The 17,208-nt window shown below is 44.2% G+C and overlaps 1 protein-coding gene and 1 long non-coding RNA gene across 2 annotated transcripts in view; one reads left to right on the forward strand and one right to left on the reverse strand.

Moving 5' to 3' along the window:
• Sv2c (synaptic vesicle glycoprotein 2c) overlaps window positions 1-17,208 on the reverse strand; it is a 192,516-nt gene that overhangs the window by 64,411 nt on the left and 110,897 nt on the right.
• Window positions 9,581-17,208, forward strand: part of LOC147996000 (uncharacterized) — a 44,443-nt gene continuing 36,815 nt past the window's right edge. Inside the window, exon 1 of the long non-coding RNA XR_015673779.1 lies at window positions 9,581-9,633. This is a non-coding gene — a long non-coding RNA (uncharacterized LOC147996000). The remainder of the gene's footprint in view (window positions 9,634-17,208) is intronic.

Consider the following 17,208-nt stretch of genomic DNA (forward strand, 5'->3'; position numbering starts at 1 on the left):
GTGTGTTTATCAGCTGAACTGTCTTTTTGGTATACTTTTTATTTTTACCACAGCGATTAGGAAACTGTAAGCTATATTTTGTGTCTTGCACACATTCCCTTTGGATAATGCTGGTCTGGATTCCGGCTCTTTGGCCGCAGAAAATAGGTCATTTGTAAGTTCTGTTTGACATTTTCCTTAATGGGCTTCAAATGATTTAGACTGCACGTGGACAAGGTTTTTGATTGATGTTAATTCCACAGACATTTTTCAGAAGCCCATCACTCCGGACTCCATTTTATGTTCAAGGGTCACATAACTAAATGAGACAAAGGTCCTAACTGGATACACCCTGAATGCATATTATAAGTCAATGTAAGGGACAGGGGCATGGATGGGAAGGGCACACATTTGTTGCTTTAGATAGGGTGGTTAGGAATGGCCTCTTCAAGGAACACAGAAGGCCCTTGTTGGGGATGTCCGAGAACACTTCAGAGGGGAATGAGCTTGGTATGCCAACTGCAGAATAAAGGCTGTGTCACCACATGAATGTGAAAATGACCGACGCAAGGTCAGCATGGACCAGATCAAGCGGGGTCAATGCAAGTGAACTCAATGTTCACTGCCAAGTGTAATTAGGAGACATTGGGGGTGAAGGGCCTGAAGCACAAGGCAGACCTACAGCTTCACATGATCCCCTTGGTTTCCTTGTTGAGAAGGACTATAGGGAACAAAAGTGGACTGGAGAGACCTGTTAGGAGCTTAGGCACAGGTCAGTGGCATTTTATTGAGCATCTGAGGTGTACAACAAAGAAAACGAAGCTGGGGTAAGTTATCTAGGTGATAATAGTGTATTATCTCTAACTATTCTGAAGCCAGGTGATTTGGACTTTTACTTCTGTACCTAGCAAGACAATCACCTTCGCACAGGGTCTGTTAAAGGCACAGGCAGTGCACACCTTCAAAGGAAATTGTCAGAGATTGCCCTCCACCCACAGGAGCATAAATCAAAGCTTTGGCCGCTCCAGGAATAAGATGTCCATTTAGGGTGACAGACATGTAGCAGAACCATAAAAAAAAGTCTTGGAATTCCAGGAGAAATGTCTTTGGTATGTTGTTCTAAGACAGGTCACCTGAGAGATTTCATTGTGTTGCCAATGACACTGGCAGGCTCGGGCTATGGAAAGAATCTGTGATCTGGACAGAGAAACTCGGATAACTGAAAACACAATTGCCAACTTCAGGAATGTCAGAAGTAAACATATTAAAATACTCAGAATAATACACAATCTGATTGTGTTTCCCACTCCTCTCCCCAACACTGTGGATGTAACCACCGAGAACAAAAAGTATCTTGGAGTGTACAGTATAAGAGCACTACTTCTCAAGTTCTGTTTTCAATGTACAGAACAAGACCACATGGGACTGACACATATCAAAGGAGGGATCGCATATTTGCAGAAACCTCTTATTTACTTTACTATTAGTGTGGCGCTGTGTGTGCACGAGAGAATGCATGTGCACATGCATGTTCATGTATGTAGTGTGTGAGGTGGGCATGCTTACCGCAGCACATGTATGAAGGTCAGAGGTCAACCTTGCAGAGTCAGTTCTCTTTTCCACCTTTGTACGGATCTTGAGGATTAAAGTCAGAGGGCCATGTTTATTTGAGCGTCTTTCTCTGGTGAGCCATCTTGCTGGCTGGCCCGACATAATTTGTTTAAACACTGAGGCAAACGTAGAAGAAGCAAGCCTAAGAGGAGAGCGATCCCCTTCTTGAGGATGAGGAGGAAAGCAGGGAAAACTGATCCTTTTCATTATGATCTAAATGAGGTATTGGACTTTTTTTTTTAGGGCCACGAACACATTTATAGAGCCGGTTCTGCTGAATAATTAAGAAGCTGTGTTAAAGGACCTTGGAGCAGGGCGTGGTGGTAGAGATGTGGAATTATAACTTGGGAGGCCGAGGCGTGAGGATGGGGAGTCATGAGACTGCTACGGACATGCGTGGTCTCATTTCGTTCTAGGAATCGAGCCTCGCTGGATGAGGCAAGGGCTTTGTCCCTTTAAGCGGGCTCCTTTGCTGAAGAGCAGCAATGAGCTCTAGCTTCTAGAGAATAACATTTTGTCTTTTAAAATATTAATTCTTCTGCTTCACACAGGCTGAATGCGGAAGGGAGGCACAAGAGGAACCGTCCTGGGTTCTGTGTGTCTGAAGCTAAATGAAAGGGAAACAAATGTAGATTTATAAAGAGGTGGTAATTTTTGTGGGATCTTAAAATATATCATCAGACTCATTATTTTATTATATTTGTGTACTTTTACCTTAATAACTATTTCCATTATGCAAATGCTTAATAAAACTGACAGTCTGAGGTTTTCGGTGTAAGTTGCACAGTGCACTCGAAGGACAGGCTTCTTCCTGAGCGAAAGCCCCCTCTAAACGCTCTTCACCTTTCAGTACGGCTTGCATTTGGTTGTGCGTATTGATTTAAGGTTTTCAGTTTTCTTCAAAAGTTTAACATCTCCCCATAAATATATTCACCATCAGATCACAGATGTCCAAGCTCTAGAGCGTTTGTTTTCTCTCATCACCATTATACAGAAAGCTTTGGCGAGCAAAGTATATCATGTCTCTTCTATATGATAACAGCAAAGACAGTCTATGCAGCCTGTTTATCCCACTGCAGGGACACCTTCACATTCTCTAAGGATACTTACTTATTCCTTGGCGTTGTGTCTTTTAAATAACTAAATTTTATCTCTATTTTCTTAACCTTTTGTCCATTTCTCTATGTATAGTCTCCTTTTGTCTTGTCTTTGTGGAATAATAACAATTAAAACAAATCACACTTACGTTGTTTATAGCTTAAATAAGATGGAGAGAAATTACTGAGGCAGTTGCTTGTGTTACAAAGTATTTTGTTGCCGCCTCAGTGGACTGCGGGTCTGATTTAACAGCGAGTAGTGAGGTCATGGCTAGTAAACCTATTTCTAATCCAGTCATATTAGGAGGAGACTGGAGCTGTGACTGTGGGGCCTGAAAACATTGTGAACTAAATAGTAAGGAGGGTTAGAGGATTAATTGGTACAAAAAGGGCTTAAACAAACATTTTTGGGGCATATGAGCCTCGTAGCTTAATTTTAGTTTCAAAGGTTAAATCAGTAAATATGGAAAAATCTGAATGCTCACTGGCTTTAAGTACATAGCGGAACAGAAATACATTGCCTTTGACTTTGTTGGTTTTTCTGTCTATACTGATTGGCTGCCCCTGCCTCAGGAAAGGCAGTGAATAATTCTGATCAGGTCTGGCTAGCATGTGCAGCCGCTCAAGCTATTATCCGTTGGTTACATTCTCCGCAGGACAAGTGGTGTGAAATCCCTCACCCGGGCCACCTCTCTTTGTATACCAGGGAAGCACAGTCCGCCCTTCTAATTGGCTATAACATACTGCATAAAGGAAGCTGCAATTTCCCACTAAATTGTGCGCCAGAGGGAAAAGGGGACACAGACGAGCAAATCAATAGCTTTTCCTTAAGAGGAAACCATGATTTATGATGCACTTAGGCGGCAAGAAAGCAGGTTTCTCAAGGCAGTGGCAGGGTGCAGAGGGCGACCAATCAGATGAAGCCTGAGTCAGGATGAGATCTGCTGATCCGGTCTCTACTCTACCACAGGGCAAGCCTGCAAATGGGAGGAGCGTTCTCTCAGTGCAGGGCTCTGTTCACAAATCACAGCAGGAAAGGCACAAGACGTCTGACTCTGAGCAAACTCTAGGCTCTGACTAACCCCTTTCCTCTGCGTGTTCTCTAGATCTTTTGTATAAAACCATTATGGCAAGCCTTGAACCGCTAAGTGGCAGGTTATGTGGAGGTGTTCATGTGAGTCATGATTTTCCTCGGAAACACGCAGAGTGATAATGGCTGCATTACTCAGTGTGAATGTTTGATACATACGCTTAATTTTGTTGAAGTAGAAAGGACAAATATTAAATTGCTGTGGCTAGGCGGTTTTAGATCATAGCAGGGGTACTTCTAAATTATAGGTTCTATTGCATTTAAATATCTATTGAATAGTACGTCATAGTCATAAAAACCCAGCAATATGCCCATATGCACCCTGGATGATAAGAGTGCACTCTACCCTAAAGAAATAAGAATTTACTTAAGAGAATAACGTATACTGAGACCTCTCTAGCAGAGCTTGGTTCTGTGCCATGAATTAATGTAGCTTCATTGTTGTAACATGAAAACATTAAAAAAAATACTTCCTAAGATCAGAAGAAACCACGGCTGTATTAATATCGGTGTCTTTGAAAAACTGACAATGCTATATAAGATATTTAGGGGGAGTGGTGATCTCTCTCTGTCTCTGTCTCTCTCTGTCTGTGTCTCTAAGTCTGTGTCTGTGTGTCTGTGGGTCTCTTCCCCCCCCGACCCCCGTGTGTGTGTGTGTGTGTGTGTGTGTGTGTGTGTCCGGGGGAGGGTATGCCTATATCTTTTTCATTCTGGGGATGAAATCCAGTTCCTGATAGAGTGTGTCTGTCCATAACATTTTGATATCCATATATATCTATACATATAGATATATATACCCATATACATATATGTATATATGGATACATACATATGTATATATAATATATATATGATGTTCACATTGTGGAATGATTAAATTCAGCTCCTTAACAAACCACTTATTCCACATTATTTGTCAAGTGGTACAGTGTTACTTAGATGGGACAGATGAGCTTCAGAAACCTATTTCACAGCTGATTGCATGCAGGTACTTGGTGACTTTGGAAGTGACTATCCGGTGTTCATGGCTGCTAATTAACTACAGATTCCTGCACCTGGCAAGAAAATTCAGCGAGCTCCTAACCCATTCCACAACTTTTTATATGGGATTTAATATCAGGCCGCAGAATGCTATGTTAAGGAGAGGGTGGAGATTTCTCAGTGAATGCGGCTTGGAGGCCCCACGGCTGCAGGAATGTAGATGGGGGGGAAGATGTACAGGCTCAGTCAGGGTCTCACGTGCTTCTGCATTTCTGTCATTCACATAGCGTATGCTTAGGCAATGTGAATGCTGCAGGAACCCTTGGAGCTGGTTTTCTCCTTAACCCCAGGTACAGAGGGCTGCATCTTCCCCTACATTTTTGCACGGCACTGTGTAAATAAGGTTCATCATTTATCTTTCGTATCAGCATCCACCCCTCCCCTCCCCAACACCCTCCCTGCAGATGAGGTGTCTTTAGTCATAGATTCGAATTTGAATACCTCCTTGCAAAGTGGCCGAGAGTCTTAACGTAAGAGCAGCATGCTCTGGACTCCGTGTTCTTTTTCTATTCCTTTCAAGCTACTCAGTGTTTCATGCTTCGGACCCTGCTGCCATACCTGTTCTTAACCGACACTGGATTCCACACCTTTTACATACCCATTACCCTAGTGATGGACAGCTGGGTTGCTAATTATTTTTTCCACAAACACTCTTACTATGAATATATCCTTCTATGGCCTCATGGGTCTATATGTGCATTCCTCTGGGCATATTTGAGGGGCAGAATGCATTTGATTAGCATGATCTATATTTTTATAAGTAACATCAGATATTTCTCTTGAATGAGTACACCACAGAAAAGTCCTCCATGTACTTTAGAAAAAAAATCTTAATTCAGCCCCCAAATCTCTTCATGTTTTCTTTCACTTTTTTGTTGTTGTCTTGAGACTGGCTCTCCCACCATGGGTGACAGGCAACATGGGTGACAGTCTAAGGTGAAGTCCCTTAGACTTCATGGAATCTCCCTGCTGTGCAGTTCCTTTGCTGTAATCTATGAACAATTTGTCTGATCACCCGAATATCTTTCAGGACATCTCAGGGCCATTCAAACCATGGCATTCAAACATCAAGAGGCTTTTTCTCTAGAAATGTCCAAGGGCATGTGATCTGACTGGAGAAGGGACATCCCTCTGTTGCAAGAGTACCCAAGAATGCCCTGCACACTACATAGAGCAAAGGTCACCAAAATGAGAAACACACCTAGGAGTTTGAGATCACGTTCAATGACCAAACCACAGCAACAGCTTAGCCATGACAAGACCCCAGGTGCATGATGGGACATGACCCCAGATGCATGATGAGTTAAACTAGGGAGTTGCTCTTGATAGAACTGACATCTTTCCGACCTGCTTTCACTCCAAGCCCCATTTCTCACAAACCCAGGGTGGGAACCCATTCCTAAGCACAGTGACTCACAGGGCAAAACTCTGCTCATAGCACAAGTTTGATTAAATGAGTGAACTGGGGCAACTGCCTTTGACCTATATGTACAAAGGGTTTTGATGATGGGGTAACCATATGAGTCAATTCAACAAAAGATTGAGGCCAGACTAGATCAGACCTTATATTCAATGTAGAGGAAGTCACAAGAAAACTTGACTTCTGGCTTTAGAGTCTAGCAATTGCTTAGAGGACTAAAGTCATATTTGTCTTTTATTGAGGATATAAAGAAAAATCCAAGGCAGAGGTATGTGTGCATTGGGCATAGAAAGGCAAGACAAAAACCCCAGCAAGGCCTTGGGTTCACAGCTCCTTCTCTTTGGTTCCATTGAGACACCCTTGGAGTTCTATGGGGGCGTGCACCTCCCACGATCTTTGTTTCTGTTCTTGTGGAGACAGAAGCTGTATCACTTGCCTTGAGTATAAACCGTACATAGCAGAGACAGAGGGGGGGAATGGTCCAAGTGAGGGGCTGGCTCTGTCACTTGCTCTCTGCTGCTGTCTTCTGCCTGGCTAGTACCCAGCACATGGCCATGCAATTTGACTTTTCTCAGCGACATAAGATAAGGCTTCTGAAAATCTTCACAGGCCACCAGGGGCCATTATCATGGTCTCTCGTGTCATCGCCATTGTTTATGCCACTTGTGTAGTTTCAAGCATCTCAAAGTTGGCCATCTTTGTCTTAAACTGTTGAGCAAAGTGAAGCCAGGACTCCTCTGACCCCTCACAATTCACCCCCTCTTCCTTCCCTATTCCCCCAACTCTTATGTGACCTATAGTTGATGTGAACCTGCCTCCACTTAGTAACACCATTTCTAAGGTAAAGAACAGAAGATCCAAGATGGCTCCAGCAAGCTCTATTTCCTAAGTTCATCAAAATACTGGATGAAGGAGTGATAGGTAGCCACTGGGTACAACAGGGAGGATGAACATCAAGGCCTTGACTCTTCTCTGTTACCCCATATGAGATGTTTCCCTGAATGCTGCTCTTAGCCTAGAATCTCTGCTGGCTTCTAGACTCCAGCCAGGCACAAAGGCACCACTCAATAAATATTTTCAGACCCAAGTATACAGGTACATTTTTATCAAATAACTCAAGACCGAGTCCCACTATTGGCAAGGGAGACAGTTGAGAATCCACTTCTTCATTGGGTAACTTGAAGATTTATTTTTGACATTTTGTGCATAAATGTGGCTATGTGTGGGTCTGTGCACATGAGTGCAAGTGTTCATGAGGCCAGAAGAAGACATTAGATGCCCGAGAACTAGAGCTATAGGCAGTTGTGAGCCTCTTCAACGTGAGGATTGACCTTAGCAAGAACAGTGTGCACTCTTAACTGTTGATGCATCTGTTTGGCGCCATTGGGTAACAGATAATTTAAAAACAGATCATACAGATATTATATGTGTTATATATGTATAAATGTGCATGTGCATGTGTGCATGTGTGTGTGTGTGTGTGTTCATTCCATGGCCCCTAACCAACTTGCAAACTCATGCAAGTCATGTCATTAAGATTCTCTACTAATCACTGAGAAGACCAAGCAAGGAATGAATACACACATGGTTTAACATTCAACCCCTTCTCCTATTAAACAATTTCACAAGAGCATTGTTTAAGATCTAAAAGGGACATTTCATGCTTTGACCGTATTCTCCTCTTGTGATATTTTGTCTCCTTCGATTTTTGCCAGATTTTGGAGCCTGAACCCTGCCACTTCTCAACTACTTATTGTCATCTCTGAAAATGTGTCATTGGAACCTTAAGCAACTCCTGATGTTTCTTACACACTCTATAGCAAGATGGACTGCATATCTGGAGAAGCGTTGAAGGTTGGGTAGAAGAATGAAGAGTAAGTGAGAAATGCAATTCAATCTGTCCTCAAGGGACCAGTGCTGAGGCGTTTCAGAAAAGACCAGACAATTCCTAAGGATTTAGAAGGACGTACCTTCCAAACTTGAACAATGCTGTCCCATTTAAAAACTTCTCCTAATAAGATGCTATTCTGTGCAGCTAACTGTGCATCTCAGGCAGTCAGTCACAGGGGAATAACGAACAGTACTTGTGAGGCACATTTGCTAAGATCTTGGATCGTCTTAATACCCTCTAGAAGCAAAACTAAGGTGCCTTGATTTTAACAGCTTCACGCAACATCCTCACCAAGTCAGACTGTAAGAGAGCAACTCACTTAGCACCCGTACCTCCTGCTGGTAGGCTCTGTGGAAAAAATGAGGTTGGGCTTAAGTTGTATAAATGGGAGAATATTATGCACTACCTCCAAGATGAGTAATTCTACAACTTTTAACCTTAACAACCTTGGATAGCTAAAAGTAATTAAAGCTTCGGGGATCCTATCACACACATGGAAGAAAAATGCACACAAAGGGGCATTTTGGAACGGGATGGCTCATCCCGTCCCTCCAGGTGGAAGTGCTCTTAGAAGCAGAGCAGTTAGTTACCAGGACTCAAACACGATGCTAATTATAAGCCTTGGCTGCGGGATCTAATAGGTTAACGAGGAACTCAGCCAGGCAAGGGTGTTTTTAGCACAGTGCTTCTCAGAGAGTTCTGACCGAACCTCACGTATGTATTTTGTCTTCTCCAAAATCTGGAAATACGGACAGAAAGGGGGCAGGAAGTTCAAGGGGCCATGCAATTACAGCAAGGCCTTGGGAAGGGAATTATCAAGTTAGTTTCTGCAGTTTGTGCTGAAGAGCAATACATATTAGGAAAAACCCACTGTTGCCCAGTATCTTCAGAAGACAGAATTGTTTTCTAATGTCTGGAGGGCTCAACCCCCTTCCTTTTTTTTTTTCTTTTGCTAAGATCATGGTCAATATTGTTATGGGTCCAATTGTGTTTCCCCAAATGTATAGCTTAAACACTGTGCTGTAATATGACTATATCTGAAGATAGGGCCCTTACGGCCCACAGAGGGTTTAAGGATGGAGCGCTGGTCAGACAGGAGTGTGGTTTTATAAGAAGAGGAAGAGAGATCTTGCTCACTTATGCCACGCAGCAGGAAGTCTGTACGTCAGAAAGACAGCTTTCCTCAGAACCAGCCTTCTTGGGACCTCAGTCTTAGACTTCCAGCCTTCATAACTTGGCAGAGAATTTGTGGTACAAGCCTCTGAGTCTGTAGCATTTTATAAAACAGGAGGCTGAGCGGACTAAGAAAGGCTGGCGTGTAGCCTGGAATCAGAAGCTGGCTAAAGCTGGATTCCTTGGCCTGGTAAGGAGTGTGGTCAGAGTTCTAATGGAAGGACAAAGGAGTTCTTCATTCTCACACTGTGTGAAGGGGACTAAGAAGCCCTCAGGATGCTTTTGAAGGAAAACACCAGTCCGGAGAGGATTTCCTACACCGGATGCTATGGTACGACAACCTCTGTTTCTTATAAACTCTTTGGTATGATTTTTGAAATAATAAAGACTCCTGCAGGTAGCTAGGTTTTCTTATAGAAAACGAAGATTAGACCTTAGAAGGCTTGGCATGGGGGCTATGACAGCATTACTTGAACAAGGGGACAGGTGCCATCAGCCAGATATAGTCCTTGTTAGTACAGTGTCCACATATCCTCTGTCTCATTTTTTTGGGAAGGCCTCTTCAATCATTTTTAACCTTCCACTGTTCATGTTGGGAAACATTTCCATGCCATAGATTGTCTATTAAAACAAAAAGGGTTGTTATAACTTGATTGACTTTACCCTGAAGATCATTAGAATAAAAAATAAATGTAAAAATATGGCATAACAGATATATTTAGTTATACATATTTAGCAGTACTCTTTTTTAATCTTGAACAATTGTAGATTCACATAAAGCTATTTGTGAAATCACACATAACCTTCATCTGAATTCCCACAGTGGCTAAACTTGCACAACTTGAGGATGCAGCATCAGACAGGACAGACGACATAATTCAGCATCACTTTGCATCTGTGGAGGATGATTTCCAGGACCCCGTGGACACTCAAATCTACAGATGCTCAAATTCCTTGCTTAAAGATGGCCTAACTTTTGCACATGACCTACACACATCTGAGAACTTTAAACCATCTAGGCTATTTTAACTACGTACCATGCCGCAAATACCATGCAACTAGTTGTTATGTCATATTGCTTGGCAATAATACCAAGAAAAACCATCTGTACGGATTCAGTCTTTTCTGAGTACTTCTAGTCTAGGATTGGTTGATTCTGCAGGCATGGAGCCTACTGGTGCAAAGGGCCGGATATACACAGCCCTACATAATTTTTTAACATGTGTAGATTTATATAATTACTTCAGAAATCTAGACACTAAAATATGCCCTGTGAAGATTGCCCTCACGTGACCTCTTTACAGTCACACCCTATTTTGGGTCCTTTTGACCTCTATGTTCCCATTTCTAGAATGTCATATAAACAAGCCTTTTGGTATAGACCTTGAGAAACATAAGCTATCACATCAGTTATTTGTTTCCTTGTATTATAGAATAGCAGTGTATGCACTGTGGACTCTTTTAGATGTTTCTGACTAGGCTATTACAAATTAAGGTGTTGTAAATAATCATATAAACATTTTTGCACCCACCTAATGTTTTATTTCTCTAAGGGAAATGCCAGGAAGGCAGTTTCTGGGTTATATGTTAGGCTTTCTTGTGGTTTATTAAAAGCTGGCATTGTATTTTCCACAGTGAAAGTGCTAACCTGCTTGCCCTTTTGTACTGTGTGAAAGATGGAATTCTCCTGTGTTGTCACCAGCACTTAGTATTGTTGCTTATTTCTCTTTTATAAAGATTTATTTATGCATTTTATGTATGAGTGCTTTATATGCATGTTCACCTGCAGGCCAGAAGAGGGCACTAGATCCCATTATAGATGGCTGTGAGCCACCATGTGGTTATTGGGAATTGAACTCAGGACCTCTGAAAGAGCAACCAGTGCTCTTAACCCCTGAGCCATCTCTCCAGCCCGCTGTTCATTTCTTAAAAGAAAATTTCATTCTACAAAAGGAAATACTTATCCTTAAGGCAAAACCCAACATCAACAACTCTCATTATTCACAACAGAAGGAAATGCCCACTTTTTCCTACTGGAGGTCAAATTCTCCAGGATTCTTGGGGGCTCTAGTCTGTCGGTTGGTTCATGTTGACATTTACTTTGAAGAAGACTTAGGGGTCTAGTCACCTACGATCTGAGAACCAAATAAGTCTGAAATACACTGGCTGGGATCTTGAACGTCTAGTATCTAAACTGACAAACAAAATCCTTGTTTACTCTAACGATACCCACCCTTCGAATAGTAACTGGCACATCAGTAGGTAGGAAGCATCTTACCTGAAGCAAATACAAGGTAATTTATCCACAATGGAATCCTCCGGTGATAGCTATACTGAAGCAAGTGCTCCTCGGAGGCTTATACCTCACAAAGGGAACAACCCCCTCCGCCATGACTAATGAACAATTAAGCCAGTAAAAAGGATGCTTGTGACCCTGGGTGTTCAGATTGCGGAGTTTGTGACGCCTTTTCTTAAACTGCCTTTCCCTTTGGCCTCAGAACACTTTTAGTTTTCTGATGGATCATGTTGGCCACTTAGGGCGTGTTCTCCTGTCTCCTGCTGTTTTCTGAACCTGGTTCTCCAGCCTTATTGATCACCTACGAGGTACCCATATATCTATGTGTAGGTATTCCGATATATTCCAGTTCTCTTCCTGCTAGTTGTAACTCGTGGTTAGTCCACCTTTGCGTGTACAAGCATTATCCTGGAGACCCCACCTAACTGTGGGCAGGAGTGCTGACAAGCAGCGATGGCGGCACATGAGCACACAGGTCCTCACACAAATATCAGAAAATCACCAAGGCTTACACCCTTTCTTTAAGGTGCCCCGTGAACATGAGTGGAGAGTGTGACTTACCTGCGTTTCAGGCCACTGGGGTTCTACTGTGTTAAGGTCTCCTGATTCTCTTCCTTTGTCTTAACTGTTAGGTTCTTCTTTCTCCCCTCCCTCCTATCCTCTGGGCAACCGTGTGTTGGCTTGTTCTTGCCCTTTCCTTGTAGTTTCTGTGCACACGATACAGATGTCCTGCTTATCTCAGGTAGAGAGGAGGGAGTCCCACAGCCAATCAAGCTGCCACTTTGCCTGCTTCCCTGTGGTGCTGAAAATGGGACCCAGGGCTTTGCTCATAGCTGGGAGGAACTCTATCCCTGAGCTTTATCGAGCTCCCCACTTTTTACTTAAAAGTTCTTGAAATAGGGTCTCATTAAGTTGCCCAGGCTGGCCTTGAATCACTCTGTAGCCCAGTGAAATCATAAACTTGAAATCCTCCTGCCTCAGCATCCAAATAGCTGGGACCTCCACAAAAAGACCTGGAGGTGGTTGCCACTTTCCATGACTGCATATTTACTGGAGTTGCCATGGTTACCAATTTCCAACTCCTCATTGGAATGCTGACTGGCAGTGGCCAGGGGCAACTGAGAGGCTTAAGAGCTCAAGGGGGCAGTGATACACAGATGTGTTATTGGTTACAATTCCTTTCTTCTGTGACCAAAGAGAAGCTTCTTTATCCCTTCCCTAGCCAGCTACGGTCTCCTCTCCTTTCCTCCTCAGTAAGAGAGAGACTTGTAGGTCTCATCCAAGGACAGGGCAATTTGGACATCATTGGGGAGATGTGCATTTTCCAGGCCACCGTCTTTATGGATGAAATGGGGTGGTGGTGCAGTGGGTGGACTTGGGCCATACAGACATGCTGCTTGCAGTGAAGGGTGAGGCAGAAACAGTCTGTGGGGCTGGCTATCGGGTGCTGAGCACTGTGAATGAGCTTTTAGGACCAAAGCCCTTCGTGCCAAAAATCCTCTCCCTTAGTTGACTAAGCATCCTTGCTCCTCCCTGGGATGCCTATGGCGTAGAGAACAGGCCATCCGAGGCACAGTTTCCAAGAAGGCACAGTGGCAAGGGAGTGTCACAGAGTGGACAGCACTGCAATGCAGCATCATCTCCCTTGTCCCTGCCTCACTGAAGGCCCAGCAGGGAGGACCGAGGTGATGATTCAGCCCAGCTTCCATTTCCCCCCTGAAGGTAATTGGGTTTCCATTAAACGCTGATGAGTTCTCATTACAGGAGAGTGTGCCGAGAGGGAGAAGGGGCGTGTGGGGAGGAATCTTCCATCTGAACTGTGTCTGCTTTCAAAAGTACTGCTCGTCTCCACCCACATTCGCCGGGAGACCATCACCTCAGTTAAAACTGCTGTCCTAAGACAGACAAGGAGTGCTACTGGGGATGGGGGGTGGGGAAGGAAACTCTTGAACACCGTGTTAGGATATGTGTGGTACAGCCATCACGGACAACGGGTGTCTCAAGGGGCTCAGCTGGTACAGATGCCTGTTGACCTGGTTTCCATCCCCATGACCCACATGGTGGAGAAAGGACTCCTGTCATTGTCTGTGCTTGATACATGCACATTACTATGCGTGCATGCACATGCTATTACATGTGTGTGCACGAATAAATAAACAAAGGTAATACCTCAAAAGAGAAATGCCTCAAGAGGATAAAACTAGGCGCACACAGGGCCTAGCCTCTTCTGGGTTCACAAGAGCCACCTGCAAACTCCTGTTTGCCACTGTGTGCGTCACAGGCGCTGTCAACATAGGGCTGGGGAGATGGCGTAGTGGGTAAAGGTGCTTGCTGTTGACCCTGGGGTTTGAGTCTCAGAATTCATGTGGTAGAAAGAGAGAAGCAATATGAACATCACGGACAATATCAACAAACACACGATACATCCAATCATCATGTAGCCTACTGATCTAGACAATTATGCCCATACAACTTCTGAAGCAGAGGAAAACCTGGCCTGCTCCTTTATGTGCTGGTAGCCAGCTGGGGTCAGCTTTTGAGAAGAGGCGTCCAGGATAGCTACACCCTAGTGTGACTGTCATGGGCATCTAGTGCTGGGGGCTGGGACATACTCCCTGGCTTTGTTGTCTCCTCCCCTACTCCTTGTAGGGGACAATGCTTCAGCCACCAGGAGTGACTCAGGCAGCCCAGCAGCTGAGTGCAGGTGGAGAGTAAGGGAGATGCTTGAGGACACAGCAAAGCCTGTTGCTTCTTGAGACCTCGTTGACTCAAGAGAAGGGACGGGTAGGGGAGGAGAGAGTGGAGGGAAGGAGAAGGGAAGAGATAGAGATTCAGGCAGGGCTTCATTGTGCAGACTAACTCTGCTGAAATGTACTATGTAGCCCAGAGGGCTTCGCTCTACGGTAACCCTTCTGTCTCAGCCCTGCTTAGTGCTAGGATCACAGGTGAGTGAGTTTATGCTGGAAACCTTCAGGGATTAGCAACTCCTAGGCTCCCGGCAAAGCTTTACCAAAGACTGAGCAGAGAAGAGTGTCATTGTTACCCAACACTGGTTCAAACCTAGGCTGCTCCTGTTATCCAGTATTAGCCCCAAGCATTAGCACTCGTCTTAACCCATCAGGCCATGAAGCTATCAAAACCCTCTTTCTGCTGCTATACCCCACTGCTCAAGAATCCTTTCAGAATCCTCGGGGCAAACTTAAGTTGCGCTTTGCCTCAGAGGCCTGTGTGGCACCATGGCCTGTATCTCAATGACTTCAGGCTTAGGATCCCTACTGAGGCTTGTGGGCGGGGAGACAGAAAAGCATCTGGGTTCAGGGCACCCAACAGAGCCTTCTGTGGTGAGCCAACCGCAAGTGTGAAAGCACTTACCAACTGAAACATAGTTGCAACATGGGGTCGACTCTCCACACCTTCTCTACAGACCAAACCCTCCTGTTGGCTGGAGAAAATCAATTCCCCCTACATGGCTACATCTCCTCAATGAGAAAGAATGGAGTGGTGGAAGGGGAACAACAGATCTGCTCATGTTTCCATGGGCTTCAGAGTCAACTGGACAAAGCAGAATGGCGGGCGTGGTGCGTGCGTGCGTGTGTGTGTGTGTGTGTGTGTGTGTGTGTGAGCATGTGTGTGATGCCCATGACGAGTTCAGAGGACAGCTTTGTGGGGTTAGTTCTTCCCTTTCACTATGTGGGTTCCAGGGATCTAACTCAGGTCACAAGAGGTTTTACGGGATTAGCCCCGTTGCACAATACGAAGTTAGGTTGTAAACATTAACTATGTATAATTTGTATTTTTTTGTTTATACTTTATGCTGGAAAGGATAAGAATAAAAATAACACCGAGTCCTCGCCCTAGAGGATACAATTTGATTGTGGGAAGTAGACAACTTTCTGAAAAAGCTTACGAAAAAGTGTAATTTCCGCAGAAAGATGTGCACAATTCTTAAGCACGTGGCTAAGGGACTCTATGAGGGACACCCTGAGAAAGCCATTGTGGCGTCAACCTCACTTGCAGACACCTCAGTATAGAAACTTTTGATTTTTTTTTCCCCTGAGACTTGATTTGTTTTTGTAGCCCTGGCTGTTCTAGATCTTGCTCTAGGCTACACTGACCTCGAACACACAGAGATCCACCTGCCTCTTTCTCCCAAGTGTTGGGACAAGCGGCATGCATGTGCCACTAATGCCTGACTTGAATTTTAGTTTTTAAAAAGCAAACAAAACTTTTCAAAGGCAAGACCCCAACAGTAAATCTAGCAAGGGTGTCTAAAAGAAAATCCCTACCCCACCCCGTTGGTTTTAATTGGCAGCCAGGACTTGATTGTGATAATTTGTTGTTAGTGCTACATTTACGATTGTGAAAAGATTTCTAGGAAGTTGGGTCCTTCGATTTTACTATCCCATGACCAATTTACTATCCTGGTCATTGTTTCTACCCACATTGCAATTAAAGTCAACCCCAGACATCTCATTTTGTTAAATTCACATGGTGATTTTAGACATTCCAGTTAGGGACGGATTATTTGTTTTGACAGATGGGTTAGTTATAGATGACTTAGTTTGCTCTGTTTGATATTAAAACGAAAAATGCTTATGTGTGCTTATTCCTGGATGCCAGCCACTGAAGGCTGGCAAAGGAAAAAGTGTGCAGGCCATGCACAGGCGCGAGAAGGGAAGGGTTAGAGATAGTCAGAGGGGCTGAAGCCCTAGCATGAGAATAGAACCCATCATTTGATTCGCTTGCAGACGCTTGCAGATGGTAATCTAAGGGGTTTAGCACACCCTGGAGATGAGATGCTGAGTGATATGTTGGGAAGAGAGGGGCCAGGAGGGGAATCACAAGGAGCCAAGGGTCTCCAGAGAGGTTTGGCTTTAGCCAAGGAATGGAGGCATCATGAGAGGAAAAGGCTTGCTTAGAGAGGGCTTAGTAAGGTAGGGAGGGAAGGAAAGAGAGAATCAGGAGTGAGTGAGAGGCAGAGACAGAAAGACAGAGAAAGAGAGAGCTATCTCCCTCTTACCTATGCAAAAATTATGAATGGGGCTACAGTTTTGCCCACCCAGAGAGTACCTTGTTAAAAAGGATTTATTTTTATTATTTTTAACTGTGTGTGTGTTTGTTTGTGGTGAGGGTACATGCATGTGAGTACCACCAGGACCTGTAGAGGCCAGAGATGTTGGGTACCCCTGGAGCCAGAGTTACAAGCAATTGTGAACTGTCTGATGTGGGTGCTAGGAGTTGAACTCAGGTCCTCTGTAAAAGCCGTGCTTGTTAGCCAATGAGTCATTTTGCTGGCCATAAGTCCCTCATTTTAGTTGCCACAAAGACTGCCTTGGGGGTGGACCCACAGTAGCGCTGAGAACCACGGTGAACAAGGTTGGATACTGTGAAATGTCTGCATCTCCTTTTGTCTGTCCTCTAGTTCCCACAAAGTAACATCTCAAGTGTCCTTGTCATTCTGAGCTGAGAGGCAGAAGTGCTTGGACTCAATGCTGTTCTACAACCTGAGGTCCTGAGGTCACGGATGAAATGAAAAAATTTCTACTTCCTTAGATGGTGGCAGAAGACAGTTCTTATGGAGGAACTGGACAGACAAAAGGACCTCTGGAC

This window comes from Rattus norvegicus, chromosome 2 (assembly GCF_021556685.1).
Source record: "Rattus norvegicus strain SHRSP/BbbUtx chromosome 2, alternate assembly SHRSP_T2T, whole genome shotgun sequence".
Lineage (NCBI taxonomy): Eukaryota > Metazoa > Chordata > Mammalia > Rodentia > Muridae > Rattus > Rattus norvegicus.